This window comes from Acinonyx jubatus, chromosome C2 (assembly GCF_027475565.1).
Source record: "Acinonyx jubatus isolate Ajub_Pintada_27869175 chromosome C2, VMU_Ajub_asm_v1.0, whole genome shotgun sequence".
Lineage (NCBI taxonomy): Eukaryota > Metazoa > Chordata > Mammalia > Carnivora > Felidae > Acinonyx > Acinonyx jubatus.
In genome coordinates, this window is record NC_069384.1 from 138,614,455 (window position 1) to 138,627,285 (window position 12,831).

Below are 12,831 nucleotides of genomic sequence, written 5' to 3' on the forward strand. Positions count from 1 at the left end.
GATAAGAAGTGTCGACAAGGATGTGGAGTAAGTGGAATGCTTACACCTGATGATGCAAAAGGAAAATGGTGCAGCTACTTTGGAAAAGTCTGACAGTTCCTTAAAAGTTAGACAGAAAATTACCAAATAACTCAACAATTCTACTACTAGCTATGTATCCAAGAGAAACGAAAACATATGTGCACAGAAACACTCGCGCAAAATGTTTGTGGCAGCATTATTCATAACGGCCCAAATTCAGAACAACCCAAATATCTACCAACTGGTGAATGGATAAGCAAAAGAGGTTATTATCTATGCCATGGAACATTATTTGGCAATGCAAATGAATGAAGTCCTGATACATGTATGTATGAATAGAATATGTATGAACCCCCAAAATATGATGCAAGAGATTGAAGTCACTCACAAAAGGCCATAGATTATATGATCCATTTTCATGAAATGTCTAGCTTAGGCAGGTGTATAGAGACAGAAAGCAGATGAGTGGTGGCCTAGGGCTGGGGCAGGAGTGGGGGAGAAATCCATGCTAATGGATTTCTTTTTGAGGTGATAGAAATGTTGTAAAATTGACTGTGGTGATGGGGGCACAGCTCTGTGTATGTACTAAAAACCACTGAATTGTACACATTATAGTATGATGCTAATGCACTTTTTGGGTCACTCTCCAGAAGAGACCAACTTTTATAAGAAGACACTGAGTGGGTGCCCTCATCTCCTGGAAGTCACCGAGGATGGACATTATACTCTACTCAATGGATGCTCGAATTTCTGATTTTCTTTTTCTTCGTAGGTAAACTGTATGTTTCGTTTTCTATGGCTCTTATTTTGGAATCTTTGTAAAGCAGGGTTCAAAAAAGGTGTTCTGAAATAAGATGCATGGAACTAAACCATTTACCTCATTACTTGAGGAGTTTCACTTTGGTTCTTTTCATCAAAAATCCCACAGTTTCAAAACTGCTAATTTATTGCTAGAATAGTTCATTGAATTGGATAGAAGGAACTTATAAATAGAAGCTGAGACTGCTGTTTTGCTTGTTATCAGTACTGTTGAATGACCAATTGCATTCCCTTTAAAAATGTATCAATTGGGGGCACCTGGGTGGCTCAGTCGGTTGAGCGTCCGACTTCGGCTCAGGTCATGATATCATGGTCTGTGGGTTCGAGCCCAGCGTCGGGCTCTGTGCTGACAGCTCAGAGCCTGGAGCCGGCTTCGGATCCTGTGTCTCCTCTCTCTCTGCCCCTCCCCCACTCTCACTTTGTCTCACTGTCTCTCAAAAATAAATAAATGTAAACAAAAAAATTTTTTTTAAAGGTATCAATTGGTTCTTTACTATTCTTAAGCAGAAGTATGAATCAAAACACTAATTTATATCATTTAAAAAATAAAAATGACACATTCCCCAATCTAGAAGTCAGGAGACAGAGCAGCAATTAGAGAATTCATGATGAGCTCCGGGTGATGTATGAAAATGTTGAATCACTATATTGTGCACCTGAAACTAATATTACAGCTATGTGAACTCCTTGCAATTTAAATAAAAACTTGAAAAAAAGAAAAAAGAAATCAACATACAGTCACTTACATTCAGTTTTATGAAGGAAAAAGTCTAGCTGGATATTTTTAAACATTTAGACCCTGTTAATATAATTAAAAGCTGTCATCAAGTTTTAAGTAAGTAGAATTTATTGAGGGCAAAAAGCATTTGGGGGAGATTATGAACACTGGATTTGTAAAAGAAAAGAACAGTGTTTGAGGATTGGTTTGGCATTTTTGATGCTTTGAAAAAGGAGACTCGAGAAGGACCCATCAAAGCAATTTATTATCTTGGATATGATATGTAAATTGGTCATTTCATCGCTTAGAGATTTGTTCTACATATCTGAAAGTAGACTCATAATGTAAAACCACAGCCAGCCATCAGTGGGTACACAGAAACACTTTCCTCTGTCTCTTTTGCTCTTTCATACTTTGGCATGCAATAATGAATAAACCAAGAAAGCATATATTCCTTGCAATCCCAGGGTAATTTTTTATCGGTGTTAGCCGGCACAATGAAGTTGGCCCCCACATGAATGTGCATTTTAATTTTAGCGCATTTGACAAGTCTCCTTTCATATGGAATGGACCTCGCAGCATTGGGGGTGGCGATTCTATCTGTAAAGGTGAAGAGGAGCTCATTTGGTCAAAACAAAGCAAGTTGCTGGTGGAGAAGTCATCTCTCTGTCTGTCATGCTATTGTAATTGTCTGTCATGCGATTGTAATTGTAGCTTCTCCAGAAACATAACAACTGACAACAAAATGATGATTCAAAGCCACAAGTATCATCCTCTGTATTGTACTACAACTGATTATGGAGCAGTGGCAAAAAGGATGCTGGGTGGAGAGACTGGAAATGCCTAGTGATGAATACCAGTAATTAACCCTTATCTGTTAAAAAAATGGGATTGAACACTACAAAGATTCCAAAATATGAGTCACAGAAGCCTGCATGCACAGTTTACCTGTGAAGTGAGAGGAAATCAGAGCTTCCAAGAGCCACCCGTAAGAGCATAATGTCCCTCCTCAGGACAAGGTAGGGCAAAAGGAAAATGTAGACATCAAAAACTCAGGTCATTGAAAATAACCAAAAAATTTCACAGATACATTTTTGTCAACATTTTGCTCCCTCGGTCTACCCAAAAGGTACAACGGTGGCAAAAGTGACCAATTTGAAGTTATGACTCCTTTTTTCAGCTGATCGACACAATGATAAGGAATGTATTGTCAAAAGGCAGGAACCTGTTACACAATTTGGTCCTGAATAAAATGAAAATGCAGGGCTCTTGTTCAAAAAGTGTGAAGAATTTCAAGATGGTAACAGCAAGACCGTAACTAAACCAAGCACAGGTTGCTGTCCATGCAGCCAGCCTGGCCAAAGGCTAGAAACAGAGAGATCTATACACACGTCTGTTGTCTTCTGGCTAATTTAGCTTCTTTTGGCAGAATGCACCTATGTACAGACTCTACAGCTTAGGAATGACCTTGTGTCACTTTCTCATTTATAGAAACCAACACCCAGAGAGGCAAAATGACTTGTCTAAGGTCATGAGTTGCACAACAGAGCCAGCACCAAATCCCAGGTGTCCTGACTCGCGCACAGACGTTCTTTCCCCTACACCAGGTTGCCAGTCTCCAGTTTAAATGTAAATAATTAGGAAACACTAACTACAAAAAGGGGGCACAGAGGGAAGGACATTACCTCATCAGAACTTCCTTTTCAACTCTTCTGTGCAAATAATAAAATGCGGTCTGAAACTCCGTTTCAAATTCCTTTTCTGAGTCAACTCTTCCACGTCCTAGGAAAAAGACATCATATGACAGCTTCAGACACTGAAGCAAATTACCTTTGCCGAGAGCTCACTTGAGCCCTTGGAGTTAACGATCACAGACCATGGTGGTTATTAGTGGATGGTTATGAGGCAACACGTTAGTAAACTAATCAGTGTTCCTGTACAAATATTTAAAATAATTCTGAGATAATTTGAACTTTAACACTGACCTAGCCAAACCCATTTGTAATCTGAACCCAAGGTTCTAATAAGTTACTGCCTTTTGGATGTCCTTCAACATGAGGGACATTTTTAGAAAGATTAGCACTTGAGTGGAAACAAAGACTTAAATTTTCAACGTAAACATGAGACCTGGAGTTTGTTTAATACAAAACATGATGCATGTGTCTTCCTCACTCAGGTGCATGTGTAAATTTAGTACATCAAAATATCTGTTGCAAGGACACTGTCGTTAAAAGATACTGTACAAATCAAATATAAAGGGAGCTTTAAAAGCTTATGAAAAACATTCAACCATGTGATGAAAGAGTTCAAGGTAGGTGGCAACCGCATGATGCAATAAAAAAAACACTGTCCAGAGAGGCAAGAGACACCTGCCAACCACCCCCCCCCCCCCGCCCCGCCACCCTCCCCGACAAGGCACAGGTATTAGGGCCAGATAGATCTCTAGTTCAAATCCCAGCTTCACATATATTTTACTTCTGTGAGCCTTGGCTAATTCATCTGCAAAATGGGGTTAATACTAAAGCCAAACAGCTAGATCAGATGCTTTCTGGGTGCCTCAGTGATCTCTGCAATCTATGATTCACACACCTTTAATTATATCTTATTGAATTGCCCCTCAGAATTTTTACTGGGGGGATTAAAATTAGTTTTGCATGCCCAACGTTTTCCATAACTTTACGGACTGTAGGTAGCAACAGGGAAAAACAAAATATTCTCTGGCTTGGATAAATTTTGGCATAATTATAGGTCTGGTGTGTGGAAAATGAGGGCCGGATGAAAATGGTGCAGAGACATGAGTAACCCAAAGAGTCTGAGGCTACAGCACTTACATCTCATTAACCGCCAATTACTGTATTTATAATTTAACACAAAAAGGAAAAACACAAATGGGGTTTAAAAAAAATCCCTTTTATCTAGACTTCAGTTTATACTTGGCCGCTAAAGGCAGATTTAATGCAATAAGTTGAGAAAGGGAGTAGTTAGATTGAGAAACGAAAACACTTTTTGATAACATGTGAGGCTATAAAAATGGCTTGGCTGAATCTATTAACCAAAGATAAATAATACCCTGCAGGAGGAAAAGAAACAGCTTTTTCTGGATCGTAAGGTCTGGCATGTTTTTAAAGACCTTGCTTTCACTAAAAATGTAACACATCCAATTTAAAGAGACATTTAAAAAAAATTTTTGTTTTTAATGTTATTTATTTTTGAGAGCAAGACAGAGCGTGAGTGGGGGAGGAGCAGAGAGAGAGGGAGACCCAGAATCTGAAGCAGGCTCCGGGCTCTGAGCTGACAGCACAGAGCCTGACTCAGGGGCTCGAAGTCACGAACCGTGAGATCATGACCTGAGCCGAAGTCGGACGCTTAAACGACTGAGCCACCCAGGCGCCCCAAAGAGTCATTTTTTTAAATTCGTGATTTCATAACACTTTTGCATCCGAGATCTTGTCTCTGTTCGGATGAGACCATGTTCAAGACTTTCATCAAAACATGGGAATAAAAATGGCCCTCAGTTATTTGTGTGATTTCATTATTAATCTTCCCATGATTCCTATTTCTATTATTACTGTTGCTATTCTCATTACCACTCCCCCTACTAATGCTGTTACTACTACTGCCTCCACATCTGCATTTCTAAATGGCCATCTGACGGGAATTCTAATGAATAACAATTGATTGTTCAGCCCCTGAGTCTCTGGCTGGCTCTCTCGGTGAGTCTATTTCTGGTCTGTATGTCAGCGTAGTCCATGGGCCAGAAGCTTTATCACCTGCAAGCTTATTACAAATGCAATCTATGGCATCCGAAGCTCTGGAGTGGGGGCCAGGAATAAGTGTCTTAGCAAGCTCACCCAAAGATTCTGATGCTCAGATTTGCAGAGGAAGTGACCCAAATGCCAGAGAACAGAGGAAGGAGGGATGGGAAAGAAGTGAGGAGGAACACCTGGAGCCACCACCTGCAGACTTGACCTTGTCTGCTTCAGGGCAGGCTGCCTATGCCAAGGAGAAGAAAGCAAAGTCTGAGGCAGGTCTGCAGGAAAGAGAGCTCCTTCCTGCCCCAGGATGCGGTTGCAGAGGCTCCTGCCTTGAGCTTCCCGCCTCCGAGAGGAGAGGCACCACCAGAACTTCCCCCAGCCATTGCTTGTCTCTTTTGCCTGCCAGATATTAAAAATGACAAGACTCCTTATTTTTCATCAATGTAGGCAAGTCAGATGGAATTAGCTACGGTTTCTGAATTAGTATTTCTTAAGGTGTGAGGTTTATGCATTGCAGGGATGCAGTGATCCTCAGACCCACCGAATCAAAATCTCTGGGGGTTGCAGGAGGCTTTAAAAAACCACCCCTATGCTGTGTCAGATTTGATCTACTGTTCTACTTTTTTGGCCTCACTTGAAACTTAGTTTGGGATGAGGTTTCAAAATACATGCTCTAATCCATCTGTCTGCCCTCCCTCCCCTCTTTCTTTCCTTCTGTAATAAAATATTCTCAATAACACAAGCTAATGAAAAAAAATACACACAAAGAAGAAAAGAAAAAATTACCTGTACTTCCATCACCCATTTTGATGAATAGTTATATAAAATAACATATATTGATTAAATAAAATTAGGATATAAAAGGGTTACATAATATCCATGAAGAGATAACCACAGTATATTTTTAACTTGTCACCTATCATTAAATATCTAGAAGATTCTAGATTTTCTATTTATAAATACTCATAAACAACTCTTGTCAACAAAAAAATCTTTGTACCCATTCCTGGACAAATGACCTTCGTGGTCAATTTTTAGAATTGGAATTTCTGGTTCAAAAATTGTCTTCCCTTAGAGTATTCGACACACATTGCCAAACTGCCCCTAGAAAGAGAGTACCAGTTAAGAATCATACCAGGTTGTAAATTGATAAGGCCATGTTAAAAACAATTTGGCAATCTAGATACGGAGAACTCAGTATATGCCTACTTTTAGACCTGAAAAGTCCACATCATGGAACACAACCTAGAGTGACTCTTTCACAATAGTAAAAGTTGGAAATCTCTAAATACCTATCAATAGAGGAATAAAGAGAGAAATACAATACAGCAGTTAAAAGATATGAACTGGATCTATATGTATCAACCTACATCTATCTCAAAAACATAAAGGCATAATGTTACACGTAAAAAATCTTGGTCAAAGGATACATATAGAATGGAATTATTTATGTGAAGTTTTAAACTTATTTGTCTTCTCCACCATGTTGCTGCTTGCACTGAAGGTGCAAAACCAGTGGTGGATGAAACTGGCAACCTGGCCTGGATCAAGGCAGCGGGGTCAAATGCATGAGTAGCCACTGTGCCTTCCATAGCGTGCACACTCCAGGCTTACCAAAACCAAACAAGCCGGCTTCACTCAAGAGTGTCCTTAATGGGGCAATAAAAGTGAATTAATTAAATCTCAACACTTGGACTCTTTTTAAATAAAATACAGAGTGACAAAGTAGTGTGAATATAGCACTTCTGTGGCATATGAAAGTATGATCACTGAGTTGTGAACTGAACTACGTGCTTTCTTCATAGAATATCATTTTTTCTTGAAAGAAGAAGAGGCAAATTATGGTTATTATGGGTGTTTGGTCAACTTTTTTCTCAACAGTGATGAAGAGTCTGCTACTTCAAAGAAAATGACTGACAGTATTTTTTTGTTAATGATACAATTTCATGCTTTCAAATGAAAATTAGAATTTTGGAAAACTTATAACCACCACTGAGGGCTTGACAGATCCCTAAAATCTAAAGACTTCTCTGAGATCAGTGGAGACGTAGTAAATAAAATCTTGAACGTTGTACAACAAAACGTAGCTACAACTGCAAGATGTGCCTTACTCATTGAACAACTATTTTCTAAATGGTCAGTGCATGATGTTACAAGACCATGAATGGGGAAAAGACACACTCAAAGTGCAAGATAAATGAAGAGGTTTTAATGTAACGAAGTACAAAAAATTCAGTGATATGGGTTTAGATTCCACATTTCAACTGCCTATTTAGAAACTGCCACTTGTTGAATTTTGGTATACTATCAAAGCAGAATTTTTGGTTATCAGAAAAGGCTATTAAAACACCGGCCCCTTTCCCAACTACATAACTGCTTGAAGGTTGATTTTCTTCATATCCTTCACAAAGAAAGCGAGGCACAACAATGAAATCAGAAGCAGATACAAGAATCCAGTTGATTTCTTTCAGGCAAGACATTAAAGAGATGTGCAAAAATGTAAAACAATACCACTCTTCTCAGTGATTGTTTTCTTTGGAAAATGTAGTTGTCACAAAAACATTATTTATGTTGACATGTAAAGAATTTATTATTGCTCTTTTAAATGAATTATAAAAAGTTTGTGTTTCTGTTTTAATTTCTAATGTGGTAACTATTATAGATATTAACAGACAAAAGTCCTTTGGGGTTCTCAATAATTTTTAAGAATGAATCCGACCAATTTGAAAACTGTCACTGGAGGGAGAGAATACATAAATCTCTTACATTATTTTTGACACTTTTCTCTATGTATGTAACTAAGGACAAAAGAGTAAAAAAGCCTACCAGCAGCATATGAGGATAATGCATGAGCCTATATTCTTACCAAACCTATGAATTATCATTAAGGAAACAAACATACCTTGTGACTTTGAGAGTAAGAAACTGTTATGTCTTGATTTTAATTTGTCCCTTTGTCATCACATGAGTTTGAACAATTTCATATATTTTACTGTTGACTTTAATTGTTTGTGTGTGTTGTCCTATTTCTATTCATTTATTTACTTGTTCACTCAACATATATTTGTTGAACATTTTATATACACCATGCTTACTTCTAGGTATACCTGGAATATAGCTGTGAACAAAAAGGTCTATTGCAGGGGTTGATATACTGTGGTCTGTGGGCCCACTTTGTCCCATTTCCTGTTTTTGTAAGTAAAGCTTTATTGGAATACAGTCATATTTATTTCTTTACGCATGGTCTATGGCTTCTTTCGTGCAACAAGAGCAGAGTTGAGTAGTTGTAACAGAGATTCTGGTGTCTGCAAAGCCAAAAGTACTTACTATTTGTCCTTTACAGAAAAGGTTTGCTGGCCTTTGGTCTTGTGAATTCTTCTTCTTCTTCTTTTTTTCTTTTTCTCAATGTTTATTTTTGAGAGAGAGAGAGCTTGTGAGTATGCAAGTGGGGGACTAGCAGAGAGAGAGGGGGACAGAGGATCCGAAGCCGGCTCTGTGGTGAGAGTGCAGGGCTCAAACCCACCAAACAAACCCTGAGATCATGACCAGAGCTGAAGTTGGATGCTTAACCAATTGAGCCACCCAGGTGCCCGTGGTCTTGTGAAGTCTATAGAAATACTGTCTCTTTCCTTCATATTTGTGAAGACTGCCTTATATATTAAAAAAAGAAAAAGAAGACACTTGTCCTGCAGATGTTTACCCATCATGTTTATAGTCTTATGTTTACCCATCATGTTTATAGTCTTTTAATTTTGTTTGTGATTTTTTTTTTCATTGCATAGAGTATTACATTTTATGTGGAAATTTGATCAGATCTTTTCTTTTAATATAATTGTTCTTAACCTTTTGGGAGCATTGATTTTTAAATAAGTTATTGGCTACTTTTGCTTTTCAATATACTTTGGATGAATTTTTAAATTATTTTGTCATCTTACTGAAAGAATCCCTGGGTGATTCTGATTTCAGATTCAGTCAATCGTTAGATTACATTGGGGAGAATTTAATGTCTAAAATATTGATTCCTTTTGTTGAGGAGTATAGAATATCTCCTTGTTAAATCTCATATTTTTCCAAATTTTTTAATATATTTTTTCCAAGGAAGTCTTATATATTTATTTTTATTCCTAGTTATTTTTCTTATTTTATTTTTTTACATTTTTTATTTATTTTTGAGAGACAGAGAGAGACAGAGGGCAAGTGGGGGAGGGTCAGAGAGAGAATGAGACACAGAATCTGAAGCAGTCTCTAGGCTCTGAGCTGTCAGCACAGAGCCTGATGTGGGGCTCGAATTCATGAACCATGAGATCATGACCTGAGCCAAAGTCAGATGCTTAACCGACTGAGCCACTCAGGCACCCCTATTCCTAGTTATTTTTAAGTTTGCTATTGTGATATGTGGGGTTTTTGTTTATTTTTTAATTATGGTATTAAGTACTTTATTTTGTGTATTTATATTTGTAAGTACTGTAGTGAAAAATTTTGTAATACTAGACTCTTGACTATTCTAATAGCTTTTATTTTCAGTTGATTCTCTTAAATTTTCAATATAGACAAATGGTGATTTTTTTTACTTGCCCTTTCTAATTACCTTATCTAATTTTTTCCTCATCACTATATTTGCTAGATTTTTATAAACATAATCAAAAAATTTGTTGGGGCACCTGAGGGGCTCAGTCGGTTGAGCGTCTGACTTTGGCTCAGGTCATGATCTTGTGGTCTGTGAGTTCAAGCCCCTCATTGGGCTCTGTGCTGACAGCTCGGAGCCTGGAGCCTGCTTTGGATTCTGTGTCTCCCTCTCTCCTGCACCTCCCCGCTCATGCTCTGTCTCTCTCTCTCTGTCAAAAATAAATAAACATTAAAAAATTTTTTCTTGTTTCTCATTTTAACGAAAATACATATAGAATTTTATAAATGAAAAATTTAATCTTTGTTTCAAATAAATCTTTATCATTTTAAGAAAATAGACTTCTATGTCTCTTTCATTAAGAATTTTCATTACCGGGGCACCTGGGTGGCTTAGTCAGTTTGGCGTTTGACTTTGGCTCAGGTCATGATCTTGCAGTTCATGAGTTCAAGCCCCGAATCAGTCTCTGTGCTGACAGCTCACAGCGTAGAGCCTGCTTCAGATTGTGTCTCTGTCTCTCTCTGCCCCTTGTCCACTCACACTCTGTCTCTCTCTCCCTCAAAAATAAATAAATATTAAAAAAAAGAGAATTTTCATTATCAATGTATAGTAAATCAAGTACATTCTGAAGATATATGACAGGATACAATTTTTCTCATTTAACCTATTAATAAGATGAATTATAACAAAATCAGATTTCTTTAATAGTAAAACTTCTTGTGTCTTTAAGAACCAACTATTTTGATTATGTTTTGTTATTGTTTTTATGTTTTGCTAGATTGCATTTGCTGATAAATTACTTAAGATTTTTCAATCTATAAGGTTGATTTATAAGATTTTGGTGTCATCTTTGCTAAGATTGCCCTGTACTATAGAAGAAAAAGGAATTGGAATAGTCACATCTTTTTTCTATCCCCATAATAGTTTACAGCCGTTAAAATTTAAGTCGCAAAGGGTACCCTAAGATCATGCTAATGAGATATGGTACAACTTTCCTCCACTAAATAATCTAGAAAGTTATCATATAATCAGGCAGTTAAAAACAGTAACAAAAACAGAGTCAGATTTAGATTTTAATTTCTTGTCAAATGGGGGCAATCGTGAAGTGCCCCTCACTCCTCCAAATAACTACTTGTAGATAAGGGATGAGGTTCTCCTGTAAGCACTGAATTAACACTTCTCCTAGGTCCATGGGAATAGCCACTGGATTGAGACCAATGACAGAGATTAATCCATGATATTAACACATCCGAAGAAAGAAAAGGTCAACACTCGCAGTATGGTCACTTTTATAAACTGAGCTCAGAGAAAACAAACTTTGGCAGTGGTAATTGGGTGCTGTTCACAGGGAGGAGACACAGAATCCAAGAGCTCTAAGCATCCAGTTATGAAAAACGTATTCCATAGTGGTGGTGTAGGCATTTCCTCAGGCCTCCTCATGCTCTGGAGAAATGTCCTTCAAGATTATGGTCTTTTGCTGATTCCATGTACACCATCACCTTTTGGCTTACGAGTTCAGCAATTTCTGCTGATTATAGAAAAGTTAGCAGGAATTGTCTAATCTGCAGAGCAAGAACTTTTTTCTGCTGGGAAACCTCACCCGTATGTTTTCATGCACGATTCATTTCTATGGGTATCTCTAAGGGACATGTAGCTAACACTAGACCCACCAACTGAAACTTCAATTCTTTCTGATTTGAAATGCTGTTAAGTTAATGAGGCATTTTTAGATGAACAATACCAAATACATCCTAATTTATGAAAATAAAATAAAGTAATTTGCTAACATCAGTACTTTGAGCAAATCACATACAATATGTCTTGACAACCTATCCATGTGGATCTGGATCCTCTTACTGGACAGCTGGGAACTGTTGGGCTGGATAATTCCAATGGCATTTCCATTCCATGAATCTATAGATCATTGCATCTAGCTATGACTTTCTAACATGATGTAGGAGGATTTCTTAAAGGAGTTATCATTTCCCTGAGGTTATCTTTTGCCCATTAGCCAAAGGTATCAAAGGATCCTAAAATAATTCTAATTCCCATTCTTGGTGAAATTTGGTATTGATGAATAACTATTCTATCCTTGGCTCTCATAAGGGAATTCATGGATAATATACTGAAAATATTTGACCCATACGCAAGTTATTTGTATCAGTAAGGCCCATCCTTAAAGCTATGAGTTTTTTACATGGTTAAAAACATGCCATCTTTAAAAAATACAGATAGAAAGATATCCTAAGAGGATAAAAATGAATACAGTGAGTATTATTCTGCCAAACCGAACTATATAAATTTATTGATACTAATTTTTTTGATGAATGATAGATTTTGATCTATAGGACAGAGACATTAAATATCAGCAACTTTACCTAATCTATCTCAGCCATTAAAGGTTCATCAGCCTATTTTCTCTAATAGAGGAGAAATACATCTATTAATTTACCAATGACAAGAAAGTCAGATTGAAACAAGTTGGTCTTATTTTTTCTCAATTATTCAAACATAATGCTTCTGAGAAGTAAATGACATTTGTTTTATGATTTTCTGTCATTTGGCTTCTCTTCCTGCATCATACTGAGTGAAACAATATCGTACCATTCTGCTGTTGTGATCACACCAAATTTTGACATATGCTTAGTATTTGGCTCTAAGTGCCACTGTGTCACCAAATTCACACTTGGATCCAAACTTGACTGTGTGTGAGCACGTGCATAAGCACGTGTGTGAGCTTGTGTGCAATCACATTTGGACATTTGTTTCCTGATAACAGAAACCCAAGCATATGTGTGAGACCAAGCATCCCTTTCCTTTTGACACATTTTCTGTAATTAGATTAATTAAGAAATTTAACACCAGCATTAAAAATTGGAAGGGGCGTGTATCTG

The 12,831-nt window shown here is 37.4% G+C and overlaps 1 protein-coding gene across 13 annotated transcripts in view; it reads right to left on the reverse strand.

The window, feature by feature from the left end:
- THRB (thyroid hormone receptor beta) overlaps window positions 1–12,831 on the reverse strand; it is a 382,979-nt gene that overhangs the window by 281,910 nt on the left and 88,238 nt on the right. For all 13 annotated transcript variants that reach the window (XM_027040947.2, XM_027040944.2, XM_053221529.1 and 10 more), the window contains one exon: window positions 3,244–3,340. The gene's annotated coding sequence lies outside the window, so the exon portion shown is untranslated. The remainder of the gene's footprint in view (window positions 1–3,243; window positions 3,341–12,831) is intronic.